Source organism: Eurytemora carolleeae, unplaced genomic scaffold (assembly GCF_000591075.1).
Source record: "Eurytemora carolleeae unplaced genomic scaffold, Eaff_2.0 scaffold2779, whole genome shotgun sequence".
NCBI classification, from domain to species: Eukaryota; Metazoa; Arthropoda; class Copepoda; order Calanoida; family Temoridae; genus Eurytemora; species Eurytemora carolleeae.
Window position 1 is genome coordinate 1 of NW_019398666.1, and position 5872 is coordinate 5872.

At 32.6% G+C, this 5872-nt stretch overlaps 1 long non-coding RNA gene across 1 annotated transcript; it reads left to right on the plus strand.

The window, feature by feature from the left end:
• Positions 1-3804: 3804 nt before the first annotated feature.
• LOC111717578 (uncharacterized) lies at positions 3805-4496 on the plus strand. The gene is made up of 2 exons (XR_002768822.1): positions 3805-3858; positions 4347-4496. It is a non-coding gene; the product is annotated as an uncharacterized LOC111717578 (long non-coding RNA).
• The last annotated feature ends 1376 nt before the right edge of the window (positions 4497-5872 follow it).

Below are 5872 nucleotides of genomic sequence, written 5' to 3' on the forward strand. Positions count from 1 at the left end.
TCCAAGTTTTTGGGCGATTTTTTGTATATCTTACCTTAACCTAGTATTTACCATCAGTCTCATTTCTATACAAACATCAGCATAAATTCTGTAAAATCTGTAAAAATAACATTTCAGAATTTTTACAATTATATCTTCGACATTGAATGATAAACCCAAGAACTACAGTTAATTTAGAGGCATACAATTATAAACAAAATTTAGTGAACATTTTTATCCCCCCCCCTCATGACTTCTGCTCCCCCTTATATTCCTTTTCCCGCCCAACCCCCCTTACTTAGCCTTTGGCCCATACCTACTTTTTCATATTTACCTCTTAACTCTCCCTTTTTACCCTATCTTTCCCATCTTCATTTCTTCCTTTCGAATTTATGTTTCCCTTTCTTCTTTTCCCATATTTTTTCTCCCCCATCACATCCGCCCTTTTTCTTCCCATGTCGGTATTATACAAAGCTAAAAACCACACTTCCCTTCATTAAAGACCCGGATCCCAAAGTTTAACCGGTTCAAACTAATCTTAAGTTTAGTATTTCAAGTTTAAGCAGAGAAAAGCTAAACTTATTCTCGGATTACTTCAGTTAATCAACAGGCTCTGATATGAAATAAGATATTTTTGGTGTAAAGTTCCAGCCTGGGAAATCTAAATCTTGATGTTATGTAGAAACATGCATCTGTTAAGGAAGTTATACAGCTGTTATATACATTGTTAAAAACCAGAAGGAAAAACATCTTTGATATATTTGATGTATATATATATATATATATATATATATATATATATACACAGTAGGAACCAGAAACTATTGAAGACGACTTTTAGGCACAATACTTGGTATTTTATGCCAGAACATTTAATATTGGCCGTATACATAATTTAAATGATTTATTTTCTTTCTTATAAAAACGGAGCTACTGAAAATATATTGATATGTGTAAGCATATTTGGCTACCTGACTGCTATTTGGCAAAAAACTGAAAATTTATTGATATGTGTTAACATATTTGGTTACCTGACTGATATTTGGCCAAAATATATTGATATGTATTAGCATATTTGATTACCTGACTGCTATTTGGCAAAAAAAACTGGAAAACATTTTTTGAAAAATCTTGTAAGTTTGTATAAAAAAAAGAAAAAAAATATACAGTTTCATACTGAAGTCTAAGAAACATTGGATTGGTCGTTTTCACGCAGGAATAATTTACTTCATTCATATTCTTTCATATTTTTATTCAACTACAAAGTATGAGATGTTACAAATAGGCAATCACAATTTACTATGCAGTTTGGATCCACCTAACCAGGGTTGGTTGTTTTGAGTGGTTGGCCCGAAGTTAATTAACGATACTGAATATAATTGGTTACACATATCAAGATATGTTTTTGGAAGGGTAAGGAGTTGATTGGAAGGAAGGAGATTGTCAGGTGATCTGTGGCAGTGTGGATCAGAGGGATTTTAAAGATAATTAAATTTAAAATTTTAACGGTAACGCCAGGCAGTTTTTGTATACTGTGTAAACCAGAAAACAGGAAGACAGAATCAAGTTATTGCTTTAAAAAGTTTAATGAGTCTGAGACACAACATTAATTGTGCAGTTTAACAGACGCATTTAATTAAATTAGTGATTTAATATGTGTCTAGTAAAACTATTTGCTCTGTAACAATAATAAATATTGCTATAATATCGTCCTCCGATTCCAATTTTTTCTCTTTAGTACAAATATTTTTAACAAAAAGTCTTTATCGCCAAAATAATATGGTTAGATAACTATATTTTTATTTTCTATTTTATTAATTCTATGCCTTATAAGGTAATGTGAAGAATCAAGATTTTCGAAAATAACAAATTTTTAAAAATTATATTTATTAATTATCTTTAAAAGTGCCTCATGGAAAGATTTCCAAAGTTTCTTATTCCATAAAATGACCAGTGTTTTTATGCTCTAAAATGTCCTTTAATGTATCCTTTGGAGTCACTAATAGGGCAGGTGTCAAATATACAGGGGTAAACTGCCATCAACAAATATAAATATTTTAAAAATAAATTTTAAAAAAAATCCTTTAAAAAACAAATAATGGAAAAAAGTGTTTCCCCCCCCCCCCCCCATTCATCCCTTTGCTTGTTTAAGTACTACCTTGTTACGTAATTACCTGCAACTTACATGTCCTTGAAGCTCTTGAGAAAGGGGGAGGGGGAGGGGGAGTGGAGAGGAGAGTGTAGAGGGGGAAGGGGTTGACACATGCTACACAAAGACCTTTTTAAGTTTAATTAGATGTGAAACGTGTTTAACACTTCCTGACTTCCCGGGATATGTGCACAGTACAGGGTATGGGATATGTGCACAGTACAGGGTATGGGATATGTGCACAGTACAGGGGTATTGGATATGTACACAGTACAGGGTATGGGATATGTGCACAGTACAGGGTACGGGATATGTGCACAGCACAGGGTATGGGATATGTGCACAGTACAGGAGTATGGAATATGTACACAGTACAGGGTATGGGATATGTGCACAGTACAGGGTATGGGATATGTACACAACAGTAAAGAATATGGGATATGTGCAAAGTACAGGGTATGGGATATGTGCACAGTACAGGGTATGGGATATGTGCACAGTACAGGGTATGGGGTATGTGCACAGTTAGGGTATGGGATATGTGTTAAAAGTTTCGTTGAAAATTACCAAGAATTAAAAATACTAAAATTTTAGAACTAAACTCAGAATGGTACAATTTCTTTCCGTGACGATTAAAGAACTTTATTGTTGTTATTTTTTTATCTTAATAAAATTGTTTCAACGTCACGATTTCAATGCACTAAATTTATCATTTAAAAACGTATAGCTTCCGGAAGACAAAAAAGTATTTGCTTTGTAACACCATCAAATAAACGAGAGTATTGATATAACGTCGTCTTCCTATTCCATTGTTTTCTGGTTATCACTGTAGTGCAGACCTGATTTAAGGTGATCCCCCGTTTATTGAGTGGCATGTCCTATTTGCAACGGTACCCTTGAAATCTGTGCGATACATGATCAAGATTGAATAAGATATCCATGTGTTTAACTTCATTTATACTTCCAATTGTGGTTTCTATATAAAAATGACATTCGGATTTCTGCTAGAGAAACAATGGAGGAAATTGACAGACACTTTTAGGAAAACACCGATCTATTAAATCCACGTTTGATGATAGAAAACAAGTTTCAAAAGTAACATTTTGTTCCTCTCATCTCATATATGAGGCCGTTTAAACTTACAACAGTTCTTTTACAACTAATTAAATAACATAACTGATAATACCAGGGGTCAATATAATTCCCAAAAAAGCTGATTTTCTCGATCCCAAAATAATTTTTTGCCCCCAATTTTAAAAAAAAATGCCCCCAATTTTCAAAAAAATGCCCCCAGTTAAAATTTTTTTTTCAAATTCCACTAAGGTTTCAGCAATAAATTAAAAAACCTTTATCGACATTTCTTAAGTACAGGGTGTCCCAATAAACATGAGAACTGATTTGTTTTATTTAGCATAGTTATGCAAAACTGTAAAATCTATAGTTTAGAATTGTGTTGTTTATGTGTTGATTGATACTATTCTTCCCTAAAATATGCTCTAGCAGATACTATTTTATTATGACCATTGAAATTAGGTATTATACTGATACTTCTTAACAAAGACGAACTTTAATTCGTCAATCAATTCCCATGATTATTGGAAAAAATCAGTCTTAGGAAAAGCAAAGACGACATTGACTCCACAGTTATCATGTTATACACAGGGTAATGTTTTTAAAGGGGTCGAGCACGAGAACAGAAAGCAGAAGAAGAAGGAGGAATAAGATACAAGGTAAACTAACATTTTATCTTTAAGGTGACCCACAAAGGATAAGACTTGATTGCCTAGAACACCCCGGACTAACCAGATGCATTCAGTTTCCTCTATTTAATATCAAACGTGTTTTAGTTTATAATTCCACTATCTTCAAAACTAATTAGTTGTCTGTTTTATAATTTTTCAATTTAAACGCAAATGCCCACAAAAAATGCGAATTATTTATGTTCAATAGATCAAATTGTGATAGAAAGTCTCAGCTTTCTGAAAGAGATCTGTTCCATGGATCCGTTAAATCCGTGTGAGAAATTACAGTTTTGTAAGTTTATGTTTGGTCTTGCATGCTTTATTAGAACTGTTTATGATGAAAGGAACAATAAAAACGGAATTTCAAGTATGTCCGATTCACAAGGGTACCCATTATACCTTGGTTTGATTAAATGAAAGGTCACTAGAAATTGCGTTACCAGTCCCTTATTTTGAATGTTCTAATTTGTTTCTAGATTGAGCAGTATAAGAATATGTTACTACTGGCAGAAGAGTTGAACCTTGAACCACCAAAACCTATTCACCAGTAAATAATGGTTTAACAAACGAAATATGGATGTTTAGAATAACTATATAATAAATATAAATAATTTGTCCGATCATAACTCATGAACCCCTGGACATATTTATCTGAAATCTTGAACCACTGGAATGTTCTCAGACTGGTTAAAAATATTTAAAAAAGTTAAATGTGTTGATCACTCCGAGCAAAGCCGGGTTTCCAAACTAATAAATAAATATTTCTCATCCTTTAATCCTTTGTTAAAGTATGGTACTGTTAACTTATGCATACTTGCAGCCATTTGATAATGCAGCCTTGCAAGCTGCAACCCTTCCACTATTCAATTATGAAACCTTGCAACCATTCAATTATGGAACCCTGCAACCATTCAATTGTGGAACCTTGCAACCATTCAATTATATACACTTGTAATATTTTTATCATGCAACCTTGCTACCATTCAATTATGCAACCTTGAAACAATTTAATAAAGGGAGTGACCGGCTATGTAAGGTAGTTGAACTGAGTATGCAGTGTTGTGGAAAACTTCTTTCGGATTCAAATGAGACATATTAAACTTTTTTAATATCTGTAAATCCTGAGTTTGAGCGCAAATTTGACGGTTTAAAACTCTTACTTTGGGGGGTGGATAAGTTTTCAGAATTATTTTTTTAAAATTATAAAATAACGACGACATAAAATGTAAAAGAAGTTCTACAATAAACTACAGACGTCATGTATAGGAACATGTTGAGAAATTAAAAATTAATCTTATCATCGAAAATAAGTAATCTTGTTCAATTATTAGTTTCTATTTTCTCAATAATTTTTGGTTTCTCATTATTCACAAAGATTTTCTCAGATTTTCTAGAATTATTATTAAAAAGACGACATTTGAATAATTTGAAGAAGATAAGAAATTCAATATAATAATGAAATCGAAATAATCGATTTTAGCATTGATTTATTGACAAATTTCTTTCGAGAAATATGTCCTAGCCATCAAATTAGATTACTGTATAATTTTTACTTTATTTTTCGTTGTCGTTATTTAATAATTAAAAAGAAATAATTCTAAAAAACGTATCCACCCCCAAAGTAGGAGTTTTGGACGTCGAATTTGCGCTCAAACTCAGGATTTACAGATCATTAAAAGGTTTAATATGTCTCAAATGAATTCAAAAGAAGTTGTCCACAACACTGCATTCTCAGTTCAACTACCTTACATAGCCGATCACTCCCTTTAATACAACCTTGCAATTATGTAACCTTGCAACCAACCATTCAATGAAGAAACCTTGCAGCTATTCAATTATTCAATTTTCATTGACCGTTTGATCATAACCATGCAACTATGCACTGACTGCAATTGCAATTGTTGAATTTTGCAAGTTGCATCCTGGTATTTAAGTTTAGTTGCTGGTTGCTGGTTAAAGATAGCAGCTGGCTTGAGATTGGATAAGATATTGAGCACCTGCT